General features: G+C 63.9%; 6 pseudogenes; all 6 read left to right on the plus strand.

Moving 5' to 3' along the window:
* The first annotated feature begins 6,031 nt into the window (after nucleotides 1–6,031).
* LOC142872721 (uncharacterized) lies at nucleotides 6,032–6,140 on the plus strand (annotated as a pseudogene).
* Nucleotides 6,141–9,601: 3,461 nt separating this feature from the next.
* On the plus strand, nucleotides 9,602–9,710 carry LOC142872722 (uncharacterized; annotated as a pseudogene).
* A 3,445-nt stretch (nucleotides 9,711–13,155) lies between these two features.
* Nucleotides 13,156–13,264, plus strand: LOC142872724 (uncharacterized; annotated as a pseudogene).
* Nucleotides 13,265–16,725: 3,461 nt separating this feature from the next.
* On the plus strand, nucleotides 16,726–16,834 carry LOC142872725 (uncharacterized; annotated as a pseudogene).
* Nucleotides 16,835–20,309: 3,475 nt separating this feature from the next.
* LOC142872726 (uncharacterized) lies at nucleotides 20,310–20,418 on the plus strand (annotated as a pseudogene).
* Nucleotides 20,419–23,869: 3,451 nt separating this feature from the next.
* LOC142872727 (uncharacterized) lies at nucleotides 23,870–23,978 on the plus strand (annotated as a pseudogene).
* Nucleotides 23,979–25,646: the final 1,668 nt, after the last annotated feature.

Raw genomic sequence — 25,646 nt, forward strand, 5'->3', positions numbered from 1 at the left:
GGGCACTCGGGGCACTGCCAGGTCTTTGGCGATTGGTGACTTTGCCCTGACTATACCCTAACCCTACCCAGCCCCGCTCCTCCGGCCCCTGCCTGACTGACTCCTTCCCCGCCCGGCCTGTCACCTGTCACCTGTCACCGTCCTCGGCCCCTGCCTGACGGGGCTCCTCCGTCGCCTGGGCCTTCCAAGGGCTTGGTGTGGACGCTGCTTCCAGGACGGCCCTCCAGGAACCCGGTAGCAGGGTGGCCGCAGCGGTCCTCGGCGCAACCCAACCCGTCCGCCTGCCGCCTCGCTAAGTGGCCTGCGGGGGACGTGCTCCCCGCTGTGCCGCGGGGGCCCAGCCTGGTGTCTTCTCTGAGGCCCCGCGGCTGCCACTCCCCGCAAGGGGGGAGCCGGCGGTGGGGACCGGCTCCCTCATGGGGACGTACACCCAGCTCTCCACGTCGGATTCCGGGGCTCTCTGTCCTGCCAGAAGGCCCAGCTGGCCTGCGGGTCCTTAGAGTGGCAAAAAACATCCGGAAAACTGAGATTGAGGGTCCGGTGGGTGTCTGCCACTTTTGTGCTGGCACCCCAGGGAGGCCCGGGGGCTGGCTGGACAAACGCGGTCTGCTGGGCTGGGGGGGGGGGTTTGGAGGAGCAACTGATGCCCTTTGCACTTTGGGGTAGCACAGTGTCTGAGGTGTCTCTGGGCCCTGCGCCCATTGTGGGGGCGGGGGGCGGGGGGGAGTGGGAGGAGGAGGAGGAGGAGGAGGAGGAGGGAGGAGGGGAGGCGGGAAGGGCCGTGGCCTGCAGTCGTGTTCCCGGGGTGGCACAGCATGTGGCTTCTTCCACGGGCTGCTTGGCCTGGGCTCCCTGCACCTGGGCCTTGGGAGGACTGGCCCTGTGCTTGCCCAACACTTCCTGCAGGGACCCAGAGCTGGGGAGGTTGCATCTCTCAGCCTGGGTCGGGGCAGAGCCCCAGCGGGCCATGCCCACAACCTCTCAGCACGGGTCCCCCAGAAGGCTCCTTTGGGACCAGGATTCTCTGCGGGTGCTCTTTAAGGTCTGGCCCCTGGATGGAGGGGCACCAGAGTAGAGGGAGCAGGAAGGGGAAGGGGGTGGCCATGCGAGGGGACACTTTCAGGCCAAGTCCCAGCTTCAGCCCTGATCCTCCTAGGAACCCCGGGGTGGACATCACACCTCCTGGTTGCCCCCCGCTAGGACAAGGAGCCGGGCTGCCATTCCCACCGCAGCCAGTCGTGGGGCTGAGGACACCTGGGCGGTTGGGAACTCCCTTGGCTGTCTCCTTGGTTAACATCTGGAGCTGCTTGGGAATTGTGGCCGCCACACACACCCGAGTGGCAGGTGTCTTCTGCACAGACAGCGGGCCTCCGCTCTTCTGAATGCCGCTAGCTCGCCACCCACCCACGGGTGAACCTGGTCAGGGTGCTTTCTCTCAGGGGCAGACTCTGATCCGGGCGGGCTACCGGGGTGGCTCTGTTTGCTCCTTTCTTTCTCCATTTTCGGGAAAGGGCTTCCTACTGGGTGTGGAAATCTCCTATGCCTTTCCTCGCCTATTCTGTCACTTTCAAATTCTCTTTTCTGTTTGCCACCCTCAAAGATGGATAGGGAAACTCTTTCCGGTGCACTCATTAGTGTAAGACCTCAATGACGCTGGAATCCAATATCTAATCGCCGAAGGGTTAGGCGAGCCACACGCCAGGGGTGGACGGGGTCCAATGCAGCCCCGGCCAGGCCCAGGCCCCTTGGACTGGGCCACAGGAGGACACAGAGGAGGGTCCCGGCCCCCACGGTAGCGGTGCCGGCAGTTCTCCAAGGGCTCGGGGGTTTTCCCAGGGGGAGGAGATGGAGGGGAACTGATTTCTTCAGGCCCCCACAAACCACGCCTCCCCACCCCACCCATGGGACACATCCCGAGAGAGAGAGAGAGAGACGCCCCATACACGCGCTCCCCTCCCCCGTGCGCTGTGCCCCAGCCCAGGCCCGGGGGAACAGGCGCCGCGCCGGCCCCAGGGTGGGGGGAGCAGCTGAAAGGGGTTGTGGGGGAGGGCGGCCCCTGGCTGGGGTCCTAAGGGCAGGCGCCCGCCCGCCCGTGCGCAGGTCAGCGGCGCTGGGGTGGGGGCGGGAGGTGAAGGGGACAGGCGTGGAGAGGAGGGGGGCTGGAAGGTCTCCCACCTTGGCGGGTCCAGCCGTGGAGGCGCATCTGGTGTGAGTGTGAGTGAGAGACTGAGTGTGAGAGTGTGTGTATAGGAGAAGACAGCCCCCAACCCGGCGCCGCCCGGTCCGGCCCCCCGCCTGCCCCCCCCCGTCCCTGGGAGCCCGCCGGACCCGGCCGGCGAACTCACAGGCCCGGCCCGCGCGGGTCCAGCGCCGGCGCGGGGCCTGGGGCGGAGGAGGCGGCGGGGGAAGCCGCAGAGAGGCTCCGCTTCGTGAGCGGGGCCGGGGCGCCCTCCGCCGTCCACGGCCACACCACCCCGAACGGCCCCGATCTCGGAAGCTAAGCAGGGTCGGGCCTGGTTAGAACTTGGGATGGGAGACCGCCGGGGAATACCGGGTGCCGTTAGGCTTCTGTCCTCTTCTTTTTTTTTTTTTTTGGCCTCTGGTTCCTGTCGGTTTCTGGGAGTGCGGGGGCGGCCCGGGGGTGGGGGACCCCCACCCTCACGCCCCGCGCCGCGGTGCCAGGGCCCCAGCCCGCACTGTGGGGCCTCCTCTGTCCCGAGCCGCGACACCGCCGCCCGCGGCCCGCATGCGTGGCTTCTGGGACTGTCAGGTCTCAGACCAAAGGTCTGCTCTGTGGGAACCGGACACGCTGGAGGAAACCTTGAGAGTCTGAGGGGGAGGGAGTTGCAGAAGAAGGCCAGGATGTCATTTTGAGGGAGTATGTGACCAGAACTCGTCCCCGTGCCTTTGGGGTTCTATGGGCTACACGCAGGAATCTTTGGTGGTGGCACCTGATGTTGGGGGATCCCGGAGTCACACCCAGACCTGCTCCACAGCCTCCTTTTGACTTCTCTTCGGAATCATTATTTTAAAAAGTGTCTCTTATCCTTAGTATTGCATTTTCTTTTTCTCTCTCTTTTCAAGCAGATGATGGCTTTTCAAGCAGATGATGGGAGTCCAAGTATTAAGGTGACATGTGTTGCCCGTGCCCCCCTACCCCCTGTGTTCTTATTCATTTACCTCTCATGTTGTTCCAGCGTATTGTGGGGGCACCAATGTTAAGGTCGGGTACATCGCCCTCTCCCCGCCTCCCCCCTCGGGTCAGAGCTTCAAGTGCGCCCATCCCCCAGTGGGTGCGCACCCACCCCGTTCCTAAGGGATGTGTATGCCCATCCCCTCCCCACGCCCGCCCGACACCCACCCGATGAAGGTGATTCCTCTGTGTCCACTTAGGTGTCCATCGGTTCGTACCCATTTGCCGGTGAGCGCGAGCACGTGGTGCTCGTGTGTCCATTCTTGGGATACCTGGCTTACTGGAACGGGTTCCAGCTCTGGCCAGGAGAACCACGAGAGGTGCCCTCTCACCGCTGTTCCTCACAGCCGAATAGCACTCCGTGGTGTCCACGCGCCACATTTTATTGACGCACTCGTGGGTCGATGGGCACTCGGGTCACTTCCAGGTCTTTGCGATTGTGACTTGTGCCCTGACTCTAACCCTAACCCTTACCCAGCCCGTCTCCTCCTCGGCCCCTGCCTGACTGACTCCTTCCCGCCCGGCCTGTCACCTGTCACCTGTCACCGTCCTCGGCCCCTGCCTGACGGGGCTCCTCCGTCGCCTGGGCCTTCCAAGGGCTTGGTGTGGACGCTGCTTCCAGGACGCCCTCCCAGGAACCCGGTAGCAGGGTGGCCGCAGCGTCTCGCGCAACCCAACCGTCCGCCTGCCGCCCTCGCTAAGTGGCCTGCGGGGGACGTGCTCCCGCTGTGCCGCGGGGGCCCAGCCTGGTGTCTTCTCTGAGGCCCCGCGGCTGCCACTCCCCGCAAGGGGGGAGCCGCGGAGGTGGGGACCGGCTCCTCATGGGGACGTACACCCAGCTCTCCACGTCGGATTCCGGGGCTCTCTGTCCTGCCAGAAGGCCCAGCTGGCCTGCGGGTCCTTAGAGTGGCAAAAACATCCGAAAACTGAGATTGAGGGTCCGGTGGGTGTCTGCACTTTTGTGCTGGGCACCCCAGGGAGGCCCGGGGGCTGGCTGGACAACGCGGTCTGCTGGGCTGGGGGGGGGGGTTTGGAGGAGCAACTGATGCCCTTTGCACTTTGGGTAGCAAGTGTCTGAGGTGTCTCTGGGCCCTGCGCCATGTGGGGGCGGGGGCGGGGGCAGGGTGGGAGGAGGAGGAGGAGGAGGAGGAGGAGGAGGAGGCGGGAAGGGCCGTGGCCTGCAGTCGTGTTCCCCGGGGTGGCACAGCATGTGGCTTCTTCCACGGGCTGCTTGGCCTGGGCTCCCTGCACCTGGGCCTTTGGAGGACTGGCCCTGTGCTTGCCAACACTTCCTGCAGGGACCCAGAGCTGGGAGGTTGCATCTCTCAGCCCTGGGTCGGGCAGAGCCCCAGCGGGCCATGCCCACAACCTCTCTCAGCACGGGTCCCCCAGAAGGCTCCTTTGGGACCAGGATTCTCTTGCGGGTGACTCTTTAAGGTCTGGCCCCTGGATGGAGGGGCACCAGGAGTAGAGGAGCAGGAAGGGGAAGGGGGTGGCCATGCGAGGGGACACTTTCAGGCCAAGTCCCAGCTTCAGCCTGATCCTCCTAGGAACCCCGGGGTGGACATCACACCTCCTGGTTGCCCCGCTCTGAGACAAGGAGCCGGGCTTCGCATTCCCACAGCAGCCAGTCGTGGGCTGAGGACACCTGGGGCGTTGGGAACTCCCTGGCTTCTCCTTGGTTTAACATCTGGAGCTGCTTGGGAATTGTGCCGCCACACACACCCGAGTGCAGGTGTCTTCTGCACAGACTGCGGGCCTCGCTCTTCTGAATGCCGCTAGCTCGCCACCCACCCACGGGTGAACCTGGTCAGGGTGCTTTCTCTCAGGGGCAGACTCTGATCCGGGCGGGCTACCGGTGTGTCTCTGTTTGCTCCTTTCTTTCTTCCATTTCGGGAAAGGCTTCCCTACTGGGTGTGGAAATCTCCTATGCCTTTCCTCGCCTATTCTGTCAGCTTTCAAATTCTCTTTCAGTTGCCACCCTCACAGATGGATTAGGAAACTCTTTCCGGTGCACTCATTAGTGAAATGACCTCAATGACGCTGGAATCCAATATCTAATCGCCGATTGTTAGCGAGTCCACACGCCAGGGTGGTCGGGGTCCAATGCAGCCCCGGCCAGGCCCAGGCCCCTTGGACTGGGCCACAGGAGGACACAGAGGAGGGTCCCGGCCCCCACGGTAGCGTTGCCGGCAGTTCTCCAAGGGCTCGGGGGTTTTCCAGAGGGAGGAGATGGAGGGGACTGATTTCTTCAGCGCCCCACAAACCACGCCACCCCACCCCACCCATGGGACACATCCCGAGAGAGAGAGAGACGCCCCATACACTCGCTCCCCTCCCCCGTGCGCTGTGCCCCAGCCCTGGCCCGGGGGAACAGGCGGCCGCCCGGCCACAGGGTGGGGGGAGCAGCTGAAAGGGGTTGTGGGGGAGGGCGGCCCCTGGCTGGGGTCAAAGGGCGAGCGCCCCGCCCGCCCGTGCGCAGTCAGCGGCGCTGGGGGTGGGGGCGGGGAGGTGAAGGAGGCCAGGCGAGGAGAGGAGGGGGGCTGGAAGGTCTCCACCTTGGCGGGTCCAGCCGTGGAGGCGCATCTTGTGTGAGTGTGAGTGAGAGACTGAGTGTGAGTGTGTGTGTATAGAGAGACAGCCCCCAACCCCGGCCCGCCGCTCCCTGCCCGCCCCGCCTGTCACCCCCGTCCCTGGGAGCCCGCCGGACCCGGCCGGCGAACTCAACAGGCCCGGCCCGGCGCGGGTCAGCGCCGGCGCGGGGCCTGGGGCGGGAGGAGGCGGCGGGGAAGCGCAGAGAGGCTCCGCTTCTTGAGCGGGGCAGGGGCGCCCTCCGCCGTCCACGGCCACACCACCCCGAACGCGCCCGATCTCGGAAGCTAAGCAGGGTCGGGCCTGGTTAGAACTTGGATGGGAGACCGCCGGGGAATACCGGGTGCCGTAGGCTTCTTCTTCTTCTTCTTTTTTTTTTTTTTGCCTCTGGTTCTGTCGCGTTTCTGGGAGTGCGGGGGCGGCCCCGGGTGGGGGTGACCCCCACCCTCAGCGCCCGCCGCGGTGCCTGGCGCCCCAGCCCGCACTGTGGGGCCTCCTCTTGTCCCGAGCCGCGACACCGCCGCCACGCGGCAGCATGCGTGGCTTCTGGACTGTCAGGTCTCAGACCAAAGGTCTGCTCTGTGGGAACCGACACGCTGGAGGAAACCTTGAGAGTCTGAGAGGGGAGGGAGTTGCAGAAGAAGGCCAGGATGTCATTTTGAGGGAGTATGTGACCAGAACTCGTCCCGTTGCTTTTGGGGTTCTATGGGCTACACGCAGGAATCTTTGGTGGTGGCACCTGATGTTGGGGGATCCGGAGTCACACCCAGACCTGCTCCACAGGCCTCCTTTGACTTTTCTCTTCGGATTCATTATTTTTAAAAAGTGTCTCTTATCTCTAGTATTGCATTTTCTTTTCTCTCTCTTTTCAAGCAGATGATGGGAGTCCAAGTATTAAGGTGACATGTGTTGCCCGTGCCCCCCTACCCCCTGTGTTCTTATTCATTTACCTCTCATGTTGTTCCAGCGTATTGTGGGGGCACCAATGTTAAGGTCGGGTACATCGCCCTCTCCCCGCCTCCCCCCTCGGGTCAGAGCTTCAAGTGCGCCCATCCCCCAGTGGGTGCGCACCCACCCCGTTCCTAAGGGATGTGTATGCCCATCCCCTCCCCACGCCCGCCCGACACCCACCCGATGAAGGTGATTCCTCTGTGTCCACTTAGGTGTCCATCGGTTCGTACCCATTTGCCGGTGAGCGCGAGCACGTGGTGCTCGTGTGTCCATTCTTGGGATACCTGGCTTACTGGAACGGGTTCCAGCTCTGGCCAGGAGAACCACGAGAGGTGCCCTCTCACCGCTGTTCCTCACAGCCGAATAGCACTCCGTGGTGTCCACGCGCCACATTTTATTGACGCACTCGTGGGTCGATGGGCACTCGGGTCACTTCCAGGTCTTTGCGATTGTGACTTGTGCCCTGACTCTAACCCTAACCCTTACCCAGCCCGTCTCCTCCTCGGCCCCTGCCTGACTGACTCCTTCCCGCCCGGCCTGTCACCTGTCACCTGTCACCGTCCTCGGCCCCTGCCTGACGGGGCTCCTCCGTCGCCTGGGCCTTCCAAGGGCTTGGTGTGGACGCTGCTTCCAGGACGCCCTCCCAGGAACCCGGTAGCAGGGTGGCCGCAGCGTCTCGCGCAACCCAACCGTCCGCCTGCCGCCCTCGCTAAGTGGCCTGCGGGGGACGTGCTCCCGCTGTGCCGCGGGGGCCCAGCCTGGTGTCTTCTCTGAGGCCCCGCGGCTGCCACTCCCCGCAAGGGGGGAGCCGCGGAGGTGGGGACCGGCTCCTCATGGGGACGTACACCCAGCTCTCCACGTCGGATTCCGGGGCTCTCTGTCCTGCCAGAAGGCCCAGCTGGCCTGCGGGTCCTTAGAGTGGCAAAAACATCCGAAAACTGAGATTGAGGGTCCGGTGGGTGTCTGCACTTTTGTGCTGGGCACCCCAGGGAGGCCCGGGGGCTGGCTGGACAACGCGGTCTGCTGGGCTGGGGGGGGGGGTTTGGAGGAGCAACTGATGCCCTTTGCACTTTGGGTAGCAAGTGTCTGAGGTGTCTCTGGGCCCTGCGCCATGTGGGGGCGGGGGCGGGGGCAGGGTGGGAGGAGGAGGAGGAGGAGGAGGAGGAGGAGGAGGAGGAGGAGGAGGAGGCGGGAAGGGCCGTGGCCTGCAGTCGTGTTCCCCGGGGTGGCACAGCATGTGGCTTCTTCCACGGGCTGCTTGGCCTGGGCTCCCTGCACCTGGGCCTTTGGAGGACTGGCCCTGTGCTTGCCAACACTTCCTGCAGGGACCCAGAGCTGGGAGGTTGCATCTCTCAGCCCTGGGTCGGGCAGAGCCCCAGCGGGCCATGCCCACAACCTCTCTCAGCACGGGTCCCCCAGAAGGCTCCTTTGGGACCAGGATTCTCTTGCGGGTGACTCTTTAAGGTCTGGCCCCTGGATGGAGGGGCACCAGGAGTAGAGGAGCAGGAAGGGGAAGGGGGTGGCCATGCGAGGGGACACTTTCAGGCCAAGTCCCAGCTTCAGCCTGATCCTCCTAGGAACCCCGGGGTGGACATCACACCTCCTGGTTGCCCCGCTCTGAGACAAGGAGCCGGGCTTCGCATTCCCACAGCAGCCAGTCGTGGGCTGAGGACACCTGGGGCGTTGGGAACTCCCTGGCTTCTCCTTGGTTTAACATCTGGAGCTGCTTGGGAATTGTGCCGCCACACACACCCGAGTGCAGGTGTCTTCTGCACAGACTGCGGGCCTCGCTCTTCTGAATGCCGCTAGCTCGCCACCCACCCACGGGTGAACCTGGTCAGGGTGCTTTCTCTCAGGGGCAGACTCTGATCCGGGCGGGCTACCGGTGTGTCTCTGTTTGCTCCTTTCTTTCTTCCATTTCGGGAAAGGCTTCCCTACTGGGTGTGGAAATCTCCTATGCCTTTCCTCGCCTATTCTGTCAGCTTTCAAATTCTCTTTCAGTTGCCACCCTCACAGATGGATTAGGAAACTCTTTCCGGTGCACTCATTAGTGAAATGACCTCAATGACGCTGGAATCCAATATCTAATCGCCGATTGTTAGCGAGTCCACACGCCAGGGTGGTCGGGGTCCAATGCAGCCCCGGCCAGGCCCAGGCCCCTTGGACTGGGCCACAGGAGGACACAGAGGAGGGTCCCGGCCCCCACGGTAGCGTTGCCGGCAGTTCTCCAAGGGCTCGGGGGTTTTCCAGAGGGAGGAGATGGAGGGGACTGATTTCTTCAGCGCCCCACAAACCACGCCACCCCACCCCACCCATGGGACACATCCCGAGAGAGAGAGAGACGCCCCATACACTCGCTCCCCTCCCCCGTGCGCTGTGCCCCAGCCCTGGCCCGGGGGAACAGGCGGCCGCCCGGCCACAGGGTGGGGGGAGCAGCTGAAAGGGGTTGTGGGGGAGGGCGGCCCCTGGCTGGGGTCAAAGGGCGAGCGCCCCGCCCGCCCGTGCGCAGTCAGCGGCGCTGGGGGTGGGGGCGGGGAGGTGAAGGAGGCCAGGCGAGGAGAGGAGGGGGGCTGGAAGGTCTCCACCTTGGCGGGTCCAGCCGTGGAGGCGCATCTTGTGTGAGTGTGAGTGAGAGACTGAGTGTGAGTGTGTGTGTATAGAGAGACAGCCCCCAACCCCGGCCCGCCGCTCCCTGCCCGCCCCGCCTGTCACCCCCGTCCCTGGGAGCCCGCCGGACCCGGCCGGCGAACTCAACAGGCCCGGCCCGGCGCGGGTCAGCGCCGGCGCGGGGCCTGGGGCGGGAGGAGGCGGCGGGGAAGCGCAGAGAGGCTCCGCTTCTTGAGCGGGGCAGGGGCGCCCTCCGCCGTCCACGGCCACACCACCCCGAACGCGCCCGATCTCGGAAGCTAAGCAGGGTCGGGCCTGGTTAGAACTTGGATGGGAGACCGCCGGGGAATACCGGGTGCCGTAGGCTTCTTCTTCTTCTTCTTTTTTTTTTTTTTGCCTCTGGTTCTGTCGCGTTTCTGGGAGTGCGGGGGCGGCCCCGGGTGGGGGTGACCCCCACCCTCAGCGCCCGCCGCGGTGCCTGGCGCCCCAGCCCGCACTGTGGGGCCTCCTCTTGTCCCGAGCCGCGACACCGCCGCCACGCGGCAGCATGCGTGGCTTCTGGACTGTCAGGTCTCAGACCAAAGGTCTGCTCTGTGGGAACCGACACGCTGGAGGAAACCTTGAGAGTCTGAGAGGGGAGGGAGTTGCAGAAGAAGGCCAGGATGTCATTTTGAGGGAGTATGTGACCAGAACTCGTCCCGTTGCTTTTGGGGTTCTATGGGCTACACGCAGGAATCTTTGGTGGTGGCACCTGATGTTGGGGGATCCGGAGTCACACCCAGACCTGCTCCACAGGCCTCCTTTGACTTTTCTCTTCGGATTCATTATTTTTAAAAAGTGTCTCTTATCTCTAGTATTGCATTTTCTTTTCTCTCTCTTTTCAAGCAGATGATGGGAGTCCAAGTATTAAGGTGACATGTGTTGCCCGTGCCCCCCTACCCCCTGTGTTCTTATTCATTTACCTCTCATGTTGTTCCAGCGTATTGTGGGGGCACCAATGTTAAGGTCGGGTACATCGCCCTCTCCCCGCCTCCCCCCTCGGGTCAGAGCTTCAAGTGCGCCCATCCCCCAGTGGGTGCGCACCCACCCCGTTCCTAAGGGATGTGTATGCCCATCCCCTCCCCACGCCCGCCCGACACCCACCCGATGAAGGTGATTCCTCTGTGTCCACTTAGGTGTCCATCGGTTCGTACCCATTTGCCGGTGAGCGCGAGCACGTGGTGCTCGTGTGTCCATTCTTGGGATACCTGGCTTACTGGAACGGGTTCCAGCTCTGGCCAGGAGAACCACGAGAGGTGCCCTCTCACCGCTGTTCCTCACAGCCGAATAGCACTCCGTGGTGTCCACGCGCCACATTTTATTGACGCACTCGTGGGTCGATGGGCACTCGGGTCACTTCCAGGTCTTTGCGATTGTGACTTGTGCCCTGACTCTAACCCTAACCCTTACCCAGCCCGTCTCCTCCTCGGCCCCTGCCTGACTGACTCCTTCCCGCCCGGCCTGTCACCTGTCACCTGTCACCGTCCTCGGCCCCTGCCTGACGGGGCTCCTCCGTCGCCTGGGCCTTCCAAGGGCTTGGTGTGGACGCTGCTTCCAGGACGCCCTCCCAGGAACCCGGTAGCAGGGTGGCCGCAGCGTCTCGCGCAACCCAACCGTCCGCCTGCCGCCCTCGCTAAGTGGCCTGCGGGGGACGTGCTCCCGCTGTGCCGCGGGGGCCCAGCCTGGTGTCTTCTCTGAGGCCCCGCGGCTGCCACTCCCCGCAAGGGGGGAGCCGCGGAGGTGGGGACCGGCTCCTCATGGGGACGTACACCCAGCTCTCCACGTCGGATTCCGGGGCTCTCTGTCCTGCCAGAAGGCCCAGCTGGCCTGCGGGTCCTTAGAGTGGCAAAAACATCCGAAAACTGAGATTGAGGGTCCGGTGGGTGTCTGCACTTTTGTGCTGGGCACCCCAGGGAGGCCCGGGGGCTGGCTGGACAACGCGGTCTGCTGGGCTGGGGGGGGGGTTTGGAGGAGCAACTGATGCCCTTTGCACTTTGGGTAGCAAGTGTCTGAGGTGTCTCTGGGCCCTGCGCCATGTGGGGGCGGGGGCGGGGGCAGGGTGGGAGGAGGAGGAGGAGGAGGAGGAGGAGGAGGAGGCGGGAAGGGCCGTGGCCTGCAGTCGTGTTCCCCGGGGTGGCACAGCATGTGGCTTCTTCCACGGGCTGCTTGGCCTGGGCTCCCTGCACCTGGGCCTTTGGAGGACTGGCCCTGTGCTTGCCAACACTTCCTGCAGGGACCCAGAGCTGGGAGGTTGCATCTCTCAGCCCTGGGTCGGGCAGAGCCCCAGCGGGCCATGCCCACAACCTCTCTCAGCACGGGTCCCCCAGAAGGCTCCTTTGGGACCAGGATTCTCTTGCGGGTGACTCTTTAAGGTCTGGCCCCTGGATGGAGGGGCACCAGGAGTAGAGGAGCAGGAAGGGGAAGGGGGTGGCCATGCGAGGGGACACTTTCAGGCCAAGTCCCAGCTTCAGCCTGATCCTCCTAGGAACCCCGGGGTGGACATCACACCTCCTGGTTGCCCCGCTCTGAGACAAGGAGCCGGGCTTCGCATTCCCACAGCAGCCAGTCGTGGGCTGAGGACACCTGGGGCGTTGGGAACTCCCTGGCTTCTCCTTGGTTTAACATCTGGAGCTGCTTGGGAATTGTGCCGCCACACACACCCGAGTGCAGGTGTCTTCTGCACAGACTGCGGGCCTCGCTCTTCTGAATGCCGCTAGCTCGCCACCCACCCACGGGTGAACCTGGTCAGGGTGCTTTCTCTCAGGGGCAGACTCTGATCCGGGCGGGCTACCGGTGTGTCTCTGTTTGCTCCTTTCTTTCTTCCATTTCGGGAAAGGCTTCCCTACTGGGTGTGGAAATCTCCTATGCCTTTCCTCGCCTATTCTGTCAGCTTTCAAATTCTCTTTCAGTTGCCACCCTCACAGATGGATTAGGAAACTCTTTCCGGTGCACTCATTAGTGAAATGACCTCAATGACGCTGGAATCCAATATCTAATCGCCGATTGTTAGCGAGTCCACACGCCAGGGTGGTCGGGGTCCAATGCAGCCCCGGCCAGGCCCAGGCCCCTTGGACTGGGCCACAGGAGGACACAGAGGAGGGTCCCGGCCCCCACGGTAGCGTTGCCGGCAGTTCTCCAAGGGCTCGGGGGTTTTCCAGAGGGAGGAGATGGAGGGGACTGATTTCTTCAGCGCCCCACAAACCACGCCACCCCACCCCACCCATGGGACACATCCCGAGAGAGAGAGAGACGCCCCATACACTCGCTCCCCTCCCCCGTGCGCTGTGCCCCAGCCCTGGCCCGGGGGAACAGGCGGCCGCCCGGCCACAGGGTGGGGGGAGCAGCTGAAAGGGGTTGTGGGGGAGGGCGGCCCCTGGCTGGGGTCAAAGGGCGAGCGCCCCGCCCGCCCGTGCGCAGTCAGCGGCGCTGGGGGTGGGGGCGGGGAGGTGAAGGAGGCCAGGCGAGGAGAGGAGGGGGGCTGGAAGGTCTCCACCTTGGCGGGTCCAGCCGTGGAGGCGCATCTTGTGTGAGTGTGAGTGAGAGACTGAGTGTGAGTGTGTGTGTATAGAGAGACAGCCCCCAACCCCGGCCCGCCGCTCCCTGCCCGCCCCGCCTGTCACCCCCGTCCCTGGGAGCCCGCCGGACCCGGCCGGCGAACTCAACAGGCCCGGCCCGGCGCGGGTCAGCGCCGGCGCGGGGCCTGGGGCGGGAGGAGGCGGCGGGGAAGCGCAGAGAGGCTCCGCTTCTTGAGCGGGGCAGGGGCGCCCTCCGCCGTCCACGGCCACACCACCCCGAACGCGCCCGATCTCGGAAGCTAAGCAGGGTCGGGCCTGGTTAGAACTTGGATGGGAGACCGCCGGGGAATACCGGGTGCCGTAGGCTTCTTCTTCTTCTTCTTTTTTTTTTTTTTGCCTCTGGTTCTGTCGCGTTTCTGGGAGTGCGGGGGCGGCCCCGGGTGGGGGTGACCCCCACCCTCAGCGCCCGCCGCGGTGCCTGGCGCCCCAGCCCGCACTGTGGGGCCTCCTCTTGTCCCGAGCCGCGACACCGCCGCCACGCGGCAGCATGCGTGGCTTCTGGACTGTCAGGTCTCAGACCAAAGGTCTGCTCTGTGGGAACCGACACGCTGGAGGAAACCTTGAGAGTCTGAGAGGGGAGGGAGTTGCAGAAGAAGGCCAGGATGTCATTTTGAGGGAGTATGTGACCAGAACTCGTCCCGTTGCTTTTGGGGTTCTATGGGCTACACGCAGGAATCTTTGGTGGTGGCACCTGATGTTGGGGGATCCGGAGTCACACCCAGACCTGCTCCACAGGCCTCCTTTGACTTTTCTCTTCGGATTCATTATTTTTAAAAAGTGTCTCTTATCTCTAGTATTGCATTTTCTTTTCTCTCTCTTTTCAAGCAGATGATGGGAGTCCAAGTATTAAGGTGACATGTGTTGCCCGTGCCCCCCTACCCCCTGTGTTCTTATTCATTTACCTCTCATGTTGTTCCAGCGTATTGTGGGGGCACCAATGTTAAGGTCGGGTACATCGCCCTCTCCCCGCCTCCCCCCTCGGGTCAGAGCTTCAAGTGCGCCCATCCCCCAGTGGGTGCGCACCCACCCCGTTCCTAAGGGATGTGTATGCCCATCCCCTCCCCACGCCCGCCCGACACCCACCCGATGAAGGTGATTCCTCTGTGTCCACTTAGGTGTCCATCGGTTCGTACCCATTTGCCGGTGAGCGCGAGCACGTGGTGCTCGTGTGTCCATTCTTGGGATACCTGGCTTACTGGAACGGGTTCCAGCTCTGGCCAGGAGAACCACGAGAGGTGCCCTCTCACCGCTGTTCCTCACAGCCGAATAGCACTCCGTGGTGTCCACGCGCCACATTTTATTGACGCACTCGTGGGTCGATGGGCACTCGGGTCACTTCCAGGTCTTTGCGATTGTGACTTGTGCCCTGACTCTAACCCTAACCCTTACCCAGCCCGTCTCCTCCTCGGCCCCTGCCTGACTGACTCCTTCCCGCCCGGCCTGTCACCTGTCACCTGTCACCGTCCTCGGCCCCTGCCTGACGGGGCTCCTCCGTCGCCTGGGCCTTCCAAGGGCTTGGTGTGGACGCTGCTTCCAGGACGCCCTCCCAGGAACCCGGTAGCAGGGTGGCCGCAGCGTCTCGCGCAACCCAACCGTCCGCCTGCCGCCCTCGCTAAGTGGCCTGCGGGGGACGTGCTCCCGCTGTGCCGCGGGGGCCCAGCCTGGTGTCTTCTCTGAGGCCCCGCGGCTGCCACTCCCCGCAAGGGGGGAGCCGCGGAGGTGGGGACCGGCTCCTCATGGGGACGTACACCCAGCTCTCCACGTCGGATTCCGGGGCTCTCTGTCCTGCCAGAAGGCCCAGCTGGCCTGCGGGTCCTTAGAGTGGCAAAAACATCCGAAAACTGAGATTGAGGGTCCGGTGGGTGTCTGCACTTTTGTGCTGGGCACCCCAGGGAGGCCCGGGGGCTGGCTGGACAACGCGGTCTGCTGGGCTGGGGGGGGGGGTTTGGAGGAGCAACTGATGCCCTTTGCACTTTGGGTAGCAAGTGTCTGAGGTGTCTCTGGGCCCTGCGCCATGTGGGGGCGGGGGCGGGGGCAGGGTGGGAGGAGGAGGAGGAGGAGGAGGAGGAGGAGGAGGAGGAGGAGGAGGAGGCGGGAAGGGCCGTGGCCTGCAGTCGTGTTCCCCGGGGTGGCACAGCATGTGGCTTCTTCCACGGGCTGCTTGGCCTGGGCTCCCTGCACCTGGGCCTTTGGAGGACTGGCCCTGTGCTTGCCAACACTTCCTGCAGGGACCCAGAGCTGGGAGGTTGCATCTCTCAGCCCTGGGTCGGGCAGAGCCCCAGCGGGCCATGCCCACAACCTCTCTCAGCACGGGTCCCCCAGAAGGCTCCTTTGGGACCAGGATTCTCTTGCGGGTGACTCTTTAAGGTCTGGCCCCTGGATGGAGGGGCACCAGGAGTAGAGGAGCAGGAAGGGGAAGGGGGTGGCCATGCGAGGGGACACTTTCAGGCCAAGTCCCAGCTTCAGCCTGATCCTCCTAGGAACCCCGGGGTGGACATCACACCTCCTGGTTGCCCCGCTCTGAGACAAGGAGCCGGGCTTCGCATTCCCACAGCAGCCAGTCGTGGGCTGAGGACACCTGGGGCGTTGGGAACTCCCTGGCTTCTCCTTGGTTTAACATCTGGAGCTGCTTGGGAATTGTGCCGCCACACACACCCGAGTGCAGGTGTCTTCTGCACAGACTGCGGGCCTCGCTCTTCTGAATGCCGCTAGCTCGCCACCCACCCACGGGTGAACCTGGTCAGGGTGCTTTCTCTCAGGGGCAGACTCTGATCCGGGCGGGCTACCGGTGTGTCTCTGTTTGCTCCTTTCTTTCTTCCATTTCGGGAAAGGCTTCCCTACTGGGTGTGGAAATCTCCTATGCCTTTCCTCGCCTATTCTGTCAGCTTTCAAATTCTCTTTCAGTTGCCACCCTCACAGATGGATTAGGAAACTCTTTCCGGTGCACTCATTAGTGAAATGACCTCAATGACGCTGGAATCCAATATCTAATCGCCGATTGTTAGCGAGTCCACACGCCAGGGTGGTCGGGGTCCAATGCAGCCCCGGCCAGGCCCAGGCCCCTTGGACTGGGCCACAGGAGGACACAGAGGAGGGTCCCGGCCCCCACGGTAGCGTTGCCGGCAGTTCTCCAAGGGCTCGGGGGTTTTCCAGAGGGAGGAGATGGAGGGGACTGATTTCTTCAGCGCCCCACAAACCACGCCACCCCACCCCACCCATGGGACACATCCCGAGAGAGAGAGAGACGCCCCATACACTCGCTCCCCTCCCCCGTGCGCTGTGCCCCAGCCCTGGCCCGGGGGAACAGGCGGCCGCCCGGCCACAGGGTGGGGGGAGCAGCTGAAAGGGGTTGTGGGGGAGGGCGGCCCCTGGCTGGGGTCAAAGGGCGAGCGCCCCGCCCGCCCGTGCGCAGTCAGCGGCGCTGGGGGTGGGGGCGGGGAGGTGAAGGAGGCCAGGCGAGGAGAGGAGGGGGGCTGGAAGGTCTCCACCTTGGCGGGTCCAGCCGTGGAGGCGCATCTTGTGTGAGTGTGAGTGAGAGACTGAGTGTGAGTGTGTGTGTATAGAGAGACAGCCCCCAACCCCGGCCCGCCGCTCCCTGCCCGCCCCGCCTGTCACCCCCGTCCCTGGGAGCCCGCCGGACCCGGCCGGCGAACTCAACAGGCCCGGCCCGGCGCGGGTCAGCGCCGGCGCGGGGCCTGGGGCGGGAGGAGGCGGCGGGGAAGCGCAGAGAGGCTCCGCTTCTTGAGCGGGGCAGGGGCGCCCTCCGCCGTCCACGGCCACACCACCCCGAACGCGCCCGATCTCGGAAGCTAAGCAGGGTCGGGCCTGGTTAGAACTTGGATGGGAGACCGCCGGGGAATACCGGGTGCCGTAGGCTTCTTCTTCTTCTTCTTTTTTTTTTTTTTGCCTCTGGTTCTGTCGCGTTTCTGGGAGTGCGGGGGCGGCCCCGGGTGGGGGTGACCCCCACCCTCAGCGCCCGCCGCGGTGCCTGGCGCCCCAGCCCGCACTGTGGGGCCTCCTCTTGTCCCGAGCCGCGACACCGCCGCCACGCGGCAGCATGCGTGGCTTCTGGACTGTCAGGTCTCAGACCAAAGGTCTGCTCTGTGGGAACCGACACGCTGGAGGAAACCTTGAGAGTCTGAGAGGGGAGGGAGTTGCAGAAGAAGGCCAGGATGTCATTTTGAGGGAGTATGTGACCAGAACTCGTCCCGTTGCTTTTGGGGTTCTATGGGCTACACGCAGGAATCTTTGGTGGTGGCACCTGATGTTGGGGGATCCGGAGTCACACCCAGACCTGCTCCACAGGCCTCCTTTGACTTTTCTCTTCGGATTCATTATTTTTAAAAAGTGTCTCTTATCTCTAGTATTGCATTTTCTTTTCTCTCTCTTTTCAAGCAGATGATGGGAGTCCAAGTATTAAGGTGACATGTGTTGCCCGTGCCCCCCTACCCCCTGTGTTCTTATTCATTTACCTCTCATGTTGTTCCAGCGTATTGTGGGGGCACCAATGTTAAGGTCGGGTACATCGCCCTCTCCCCGCCTCCCCCCTCGGGTCAGAGCTTCAAGTGCGCCCATCCCCCAGTGGGTGCGCACCCACCCCGTTCCTAAGGGATGTGTATGCCCATCCCCTCCCCACGCCCGCCCGACACCCACCCGATGAAGGTGATTCCTCTGTGTCCACTTAGGTGTCCATCGGTTCGTACCCATTTGCCGGTGAGCGCGAGCACGTGGTGCTCGTGTGTCCATTCTTGGGATACCTGGCTTACTGGAACGGGTTCCAGCTCTGGCCAGGAGAACCACGAGAGGTGCCCTCTCACCGCTGTTCCTCACAGCCGAATAGCACTCCGTGGTGTCCACGCGCCACATTTTATTGACGCACTCGTGGGTCGATGGGCACTCGGGTCACTTCCAGGTCTTTGCGATTGTGACTTGTGCCCTGACTCTAACCCTAACCCTTACCCAGCCCGTCTCCTCCTCGGCCCCTGCCTGACTGACTCCTTCCCGCCCGGCCTGTCACCTGTCACCTGTCACCGTCCTCGGCCCCTGCCTGACGGGGCTCCTCCGTCGCCTGGGCCTTCCAAGGGCTTGGTGTGGACGCTGCTTCCAGGACGCCCTCCCAGGAACCCGGTAGCAGGGTGGCCGCAGCGTCTCGCGCAACCCAACCGTCCGCCTGCCGCCCTCGCTAAGTGGCCTGCGGGGGACGTGCTCCCGCTGTGCCGCGGGGGCCCAGCCTGGTGTCTTCTCTGAGGCCCCGCGGCTGCCACTCCCCGCAAGGGGGGAGCCGCGGAGGTGGGGACCGGCTCCTCATGGGGACGTACACCCAGCTCTCCACGTCGGATTCCGGGGCTCTCTGTCCTGCCAGAAGGCCCAGCTGGCCTGCGGGTCCTTAGAGTGGCAAAAACATCCGAAAACTGAGATTGAGGGTCCGGTGGGTGTCTGCACTTTTGTGCTGGGCACCCCAGGGAGGCCCGGGGGCTGGCTGGACAACGCGGTCTGCTGGGCTGGGGGGGGGGGTTTGGAGGAGCAACTGATGCCCTTTGCACTTTGGGTAGCAAGTGTCTGAGGTGTCTCTGGGCCCTGCGCCATGTGGGGGCGGGGGCGGGGGCAGGGTGGGAGGAGGAGGAGGAGGAGGAGGAGGAGGAGGAGGAGGAGGAGGAGGAGGCGGGAAGGGCCGTGGCCTGCAGTCGTGTTCCCCGGGGTGGCACAGCATGTGGCTTCTTCCACGGGCTGCTTGGCCTGGGCTCCCTGCACCTGGGCCTTTGGAGGACTGGCCCTGTGCTTGCCAACACTTCCTGCAGGGACCCAGAGCTGGGAGGTTGCATCTCTCAGCCCTGGGTCGGGCAGAGCCCCAGCGGGCCATGCCCACAACCTCTCTCAGCACGGGTCCCCCAGAAGGCTCCTTTGGGACCAGGATTCTCTTGCGGGTGACTCTTTAAGGTCTGGCCCCTGGATGGAGGGGCACCAGGAGTAGAGGAGCAGGAAGGGGAAGGGGGTGGCCATGCGAGGGGACACTTTCAGGCCAAGTCCCAGCTTCAGCCTGATCCTCCTAGGAACCCCGGGGTGGACATCACACCTCCTGGTTGCCCCGCTCTGAGACAAGGAGCCGGGCTTCGCATTCCCACAGCAGCCAGTCGTGGGCTGAGGACACCTGGGGCGTTGGGAACTCCCTGGCTTCTCCTTGGTTTAACATCTGGAGCTGCTTGGGAATTGTGCCGCCACACACACCCGAGTGCAGGTGTCTTCTGCACAGACTGCGGGCCTCGCTCTTCTGAATGCCGCTAGCTCGCCACCCACCCACGGGTGAACCTGGTCAGGGTGCTTTCTCTCAGGGGCAGACTCTGATCCGGGCGGGCTACCGGTGTGTCTCTGTTTGCTCCTTTCTTTCTTCCATTTCGGGAAAGGCTTCCCTACTGGGTGTGGAAATCTCCTATGCCTTTCCTCGCCTATTCTGTCAGCTTTCAAATTCTCTTTCAGTTGCCACCCTCACAGATGGATTAGGAAACTCTTTCCGGTGCACTCATTAGTGAAATGACCTCAATGACGCTGGAATCCAATATCTAATCGCCGATTGTTAGCGAGTCCACACGCCAGGGTGGTTGGGGTCCAATGCAGCCCCGGCCAGGCCCAGGCCCCTTGGACTGGGCCACAGGAGGACACAGAGGAGGGTCCCGGCCCCCACGGTAGCGTTGCCGGCAGTTCTCCAAGGGCTCGGGGGTTTTCCAGAGGGAGGAGATGGAGGGGACTGATTTCTTCAGCGCCCCACAAACCACGCCACCCCACCCCACCCATGGGACACATCCCGAGAGAGAGAGAGAGAGAGAGAGAGAGACGCCCCATACACTCGCTCCCCTCCCCCGTGCGCTGTGCCCCAGCCCTGGCCCGGGGGAACAGGCGGCCGCCCGGCCACAGGGTGGGGGGAGCAGCTGAAAGGGGTTGTGGGGGAGGGCGGCCCCTGGCTGGGGTCAAAGGGCGAGCGCCCCGCCCGCCCGTGCGCAGTCAGCGGCGCTGGGGGTGGGGGCGGGGAGGTGAAGGAGGCCAGGCGAGGAGAGGAGGGGGGCTGGAAGGTCTCCACCTTGGCGGGTCCAGCCGTGGAGGCGCATCTTGTGTGAGTGTGAGTGAGAGACTGAGTGTGAGTGTGTGTGTATAGAGAGACAGCCCCCAACCCCGGCCCGCCGCTCCCTGCCCGCCCCGCCTGTCACCCCCGTCCCTGGGAGCCCGCCGGACCCGGCCGGCGAACTCAACAGGCCCGGCCCGGCGCGGGTCAGCGCCGGCGCGGGGCCTGGGGCGGGAGGAGGCGGCGGGGAAGCGCAGAGAGGCTCCGCTTCTTGAGCGGGGCAGGGGCGCCCTCCGCCGTCCACGGCCACACCACCCCGAACGCGCCCGATCTCGGAAGCTAAGCAGGGTCGGGCCTGGTTAGAACTTGGATGGGAGACCGCCGGGGAATACCGGGTGCCGTAGGCTTCTTCTTCTTCTTCTTTTTTTTTTTTTTGCCTCTGGTTCTGTCGCGTTTCTGGGAGTGCGGGGGCGGCCCCGGGTGGGGGTGACCCCCACCCTCAGCGCCCGCCGCGGTGCCTGGCGCCCCAGCCCGCACTGTGGGGCCTCCTCTTGTCCCGAGCCGCGACACCGCCGCCACGCGGCAGCATGCGTGGCTTCTGGACTGTCAGGTCTCAGACCAAAGGTCTGCTCTGTGGGAACCGACACGCTGGAGGAAACCTTGAGAGTCTGAGAGGGGAGGGAGTTGCAGAAGAAGGCCAGGATGTCATTTTGAGGGAGTATGTGACCAGAACTCGTCCCGTTGCTTTTGGGGTTCTATGGGCTACACGCAGGAATCTTTGGTGGTGGCACCTGATGTTGGGGGATCCGGAGTCACACCCAGACCTGCTCCACAGGCCTCCTTTGACTTTTCTCTTCGGATTCATTATTTTTAAAAAGTGTCTCTTATCTCTAGTATTGCATTTTCTTTTCTCTCTCTTTTCAAGCAGATGATGGGAGTCCAAGTATTAAGGTGACATGTGTTGCCCGTGCCCCCCTACCCCCTGTGTTCTTATTCATTTACCTCTCATGTTGTTCCAGCGTATTGTGGGGGCACCAATGTTAAGGTCGGGTACATCGCCCTCTCCCCGCCTCCCCCCTCGGGTCAGAGCTTCAAGTGCGCCCATCCCCCAGTGGGTGCGCACCCACCCCGTTCCTAAGGGATGTGTATGCCCATCCCCTCCCCACGCCCGCCCGACACCCACCCGATGAAGGTGATTCCTCTGTGTCCACTTAGGTGTCCATCGGTTCGTACCCATTTGCCGGTGAGCGCGAGCACGTGGTGCTCGTGTGTCCATTCTTGGGATACCTGGCTTACTGGAACGGGTTCCAGCTCTGGCCAGGAGAACCACGAGAGGTGCCCTCTCACCGCTGTTCCTCACAGCCGAATAGCACTCCGTGGTGTCCACGCGCCACATTTTATTGACGCACTCGTGGGTCGATGGGCACTCGGGTCACTTCCAGGTCTTTGCGATTGTGACTTGTGCCCTGACTCTAACCCTAACCCTTACCCAGCCCGTCTCCTCCTCGGCCCCTGCCTGACTGACTCCTTCCCGCCCGGCCTGTCACCTGTCACCTGTCACCGTCCTCGGCCCCTGCCTGACGGGGCTCCTCCGTCGCCTGGGCCTTCCAAGGGCTTGGTGTGGACGCTGCTTCCAGGACGCCCTCCCAGGAACCCGGTAGCAGGGTGGCCGCAGCGTCTCGCGCAACCCAACCGTCCGCCTGCCGCCCTCGCTAAGTGGCCTGCGGGGGACGTGCTCCCGCTGTGCCGCGGGGGCCCAGCCTGGTGTCTTCTCTGAGGCCCCGCGGCTGCCACTCCCCGCAAGGGGGGAGCCGCGGAGGTGGGGACCGGCTCCTCATGGGGACGTACACCCAGCTCTCCACGTCGGATTCCGGGGCTCTCTGTCCTGCCAGAAGGCCCAGCTGGCCTGCGGGTCCTTAGAGTGGCAAAAACATCCGAAAACTGAGATTGAGGGTCCGGTGGGTGTCTGCACTTTTGTGCTGGGCACCCCAGGGAGGCCCGGGGGCTGGCTGGACAACGCGGTCTGCTGGGCTGGGGGGGGGGTTTGGAGGAGCAACTGATGCCCTTTGCACTTTGGGTAGCAAGTGTCTGAGGTGTCTCTGGGCCCTGCGCCATGTGGGGGTGGGGGCGGGGGCAGGGTGGGAGGAGGAGGAGGAGGAGGAGGAGGAGGAGGAGGAGGAGGCGGGAAGGGCCGTGGCCTGCAGTCGTGTTCCCCGGGGTGGCACAGCATGTGGCTTCTTCCACGGGCTGCTTGGCCTGGGCTCCCTGCACCTGGGCCTTTGGAGGACTGGCCCTGTGCTTGCCAACACTTCCTGCAGGGACCCAGAGCTGGGAGGTTGCATCTCTCAGCCCTGGGTCGGGCAGAGCCCCAGCGGGCCATGCCCACAACCTCTCTCAGCACGGGTCCCCCAGAAGGCTCCTTTGGGACCAGGATTCTCTTGCGGGTGACTCTTTAAGGTCTGGCCCCTGGATGGAGGGGCACCAGGAGTAGAGGAGCAGGAAGGGGAAGGGGGTGGCCATGCGAGGGGACACTTTCAGGCCAAGTCCCAGCTTCAGCCTGATCCTCCTAGGAACCCCGGGGTGGACATCACACCTCCTGGTTGCCCCGCTCTGAGACAAGGAGCCGGGCTTCGCATTCCCACAGCAGCCAGTCGTGGGCTGAGGACACCTGGGGCGTTGGGAACTCCCTGGCTTCTCCTTGGTTTAACATCTGGAGCTGCTTGGGAATTGTGCCGCCACACACACCCGAGTGCAGGTGTCTTCTGCACAGACTGCGGGCCTCGCTCTTCTGAATGCCGCTAGCTCGCCACCCACCCACGGGTGAACCTGGTCAGGGTGCTTTCTCTCAGGGGCAGACTCTGATCCGGGCGGGCTACCGGTGTGTCTCTGTTTGCTCCTTTCTTTCTTCCATTTCGGGAAAGGCTTCCCTACTGGGTGTGGAAATCTCCTATGCCTTTCCTCGCCTATTCTGTCAGCTTTCAAATTCTCTTTCAGTTGCCACCCTCACAGATGGATTAGGAAACTCTTTCCGGTGCACTCATTAGTGAAATGACCTCAATGACGCTGGAATCCAATATCTAATCGCCGATTGTTAGCGAGTCCACACGCCAGGGTGGTCGGGGTCCAATGCAGCCCCGGCCAGGCCCAGGCCCCTTGGACTGGGCCACAGGAGGACACAGAGGAGGGTCCCGGCCCCCACGGTAGCGTTGCCGGCAGTTCTCCAAGGGCTCGGGGGTTTTCCAGAGGGAGGAGATGGAGGGGACTGATTTCTTCAGCGCCCCACAAACCACGCCACCCCACCCCACCCATGGGACACATCCCGAGAGAGAGAGAGACGCCCCATACACTCGCTCCCCTCCCCCGTGCGCTGTGCCCCAGCCCTGGCCCGGGGGAACAGGCGGCCGCCCGGCCACAGGGTGGGGGGAGCAGCTGAAAGGGGTTGTGGGGGAGGGCGGCCCCTGGCTGGGGTCAAAGGGCGAGCGCCCCGCCCGCCCGTGCGCAGTCAGCGGCGCTGGGGGTGGGGGCGGGGAGGTGAAGGAGGCCAGGCGAGGAGAGGAGGGGGGCTGGAAGGTCTCCACCTTGGCGGGTCCAGCCGTGGAGGCGCATCTTGTGTGAGTGTGAGTGAGAGACTGAGTGTGAGTGTGTGTGTATAGAGAGACAGCCCCCAACCCCGGCCCGCCGCTCCCTGCCCGCCCCGCCTGTCACCCCCGTCCCTGGGAGCCCGCCGGACCCGGCCGGCGAACTCAACAGGCCCGGCCCGGCGCGGGTCAGCGCCGGCGCGGGGCCTGGGGCGGGAGGAGGCGGCGGGGAAGCGCAGAGAGGCTCCGCTTCTTGAGCGGGGCAGGGGCGCCCTCCGCCGTCCACGGCCACACCACCCCGAACGCGCCCGATCTCGGAAGCTAAGCAGGGTCGGGCCTGGTTAGAACTTGGATGGGAGACCGCCGGGGAATACCGGGTGCCGTAGGCTTCTTCTTCTTCTTCTTTTTTTTTTTTTTGCCTCTGGTTCTGTCGCGTTTCTGGGAGTGCGGGGGCGGCCCCGGGTGGGGGTGACCCCCACCCTCAGCGCCCGCCGCGGTGCCTGGCGCCCCAGCCCGCACTGTGGGGCCTCCTCTTGTCCCGAGCCGCGACACCGCCGCCACGCGGCAGCATGCGTGGCTTCTGGACTGTCAGGTCTCAGACCAAAGGTCTGCTCTGTGGGAACCGACACGCTGGAGGAAACCTTGAGAGTCTGAGAGGGGAGGGAGTTGCAGAAGAAGGCCAGGATGTCATTTTGAGGGAGTATGTGACCAGAACTCGTCCCGTTGCTTTTGGGGTTCTATGGGCTACACGCAGGAATCTTTGGTGGTGGCACCTGATGTTGGGGGATCCGGAGTCACACCCAGACCTGCTCCACAGGCCTCCTTTGACTTTTCTCTTCGGATTCATTATTTTTAAAAAGTGTCTCTTATCTCTAGTATTGCATTTTCTTTTCTCTCTCTTTTCAAGCAGATGATGGGAGTCCAAGTATTAAGGTGACATGTGTTGCCCGTGCCCCCCTACCCCCTGTGTTCTTATTCATTTACCTCTCATGTTGTTCCAGCGTATTGTGGGGGCACCAATGTTAAGGTCGGGTACATCGCCCTCTCCCCGCCTCCCCCCTCGGGTCAGAGCTTCAAGTGCGCCCATCCCCCAGTGGGTGCGCACCCACCCCGTTCCTAAGGGATGTGTATGCCCATCCCCTCCCCACGCCCGCCCGACACCCACCCGATGAAGGTGATTCCTCTGTGTCCACTTAGGTGTCCATCGGTTCGTACCCATTTGCCGGTGAGCGCGAGCACGTGGTGCTCGTGTGTCCATTCTTGGGATACCTGGCTTACTGGAACGGGTTCCAGCTCTGGCCAGGAGAACCACGAGAGGTGCCCTCTCACCGCTGTTCCTCACAGCCGAATAGCACTCCGTGGTGTCCACGCGCCACATTTTATTGACGCACTCGTGGGTCGATGGGCACTCGGGTCACTTCCAGGTCTTTGCGATTGTGACTTGTGCCCTGACTCTAACCCTAACCCTTACCCAGCCCGTCTCCTCCTCGGCCCCTGCCTGACTGACTCCTTCCCGCCCGGCCTGTCACCTGTCACCTGTCACCGTCCTCGGCCCCTGCCTGACGGGGCTCCTCCGTCGCCTGGGCCTTCCAAGGGCTTGGTGTGGACGCTGCTTCCAGGACGCCCTCCCAGGAACCCGGTAGCAGGGTGGCCGCAGCGTCTCGCGCAACCCAACCGTCCGCCTGCCGCCCTCGCTAAGTGGCCTGCGGGGGACGTGCTCCCGCTGTGCCGCGGGGGCCCAGCCTGGTGTCTTCTCTGAGGCCCCGCGGCTGCCACTCCCCGCAAGGGGGGAGCCGCGGAGGTGGGGACCGGCTCCTCATGGGGACGTACACCCAGCTCTCCACGTCGGATTCCGGGGCTCTCTGTCCTGCCAGAAGGCCCAGCTGGCCTGCGGGTCCTTAGAGTGGCAAAAACATCCGAAAACTGAGATTGAGGGTCCGGTGGGTGTCTGCACTTTTGTGCTGGGCACCCCAGGGAGGCCCGGGGGCTGGCTGGACAACGCGGTCTGCTGGGCTGGGGGGGGGGTTTGGAGGAGCAACTGATGCCCTTTGCACTTT

This window comes from Microcebus murinus, chromosome 8 (assembly GCF_040939455.1).
Source record: "Microcebus murinus isolate Inina chromosome 8, M.murinus_Inina_mat1.0, whole genome shotgun sequence".
Classification (NCBI taxonomy): Eukaryota; Metazoa; Chordata; class Mammalia; order Primates; family Cheirogaleidae; genus Microcebus; species Microcebus murinus.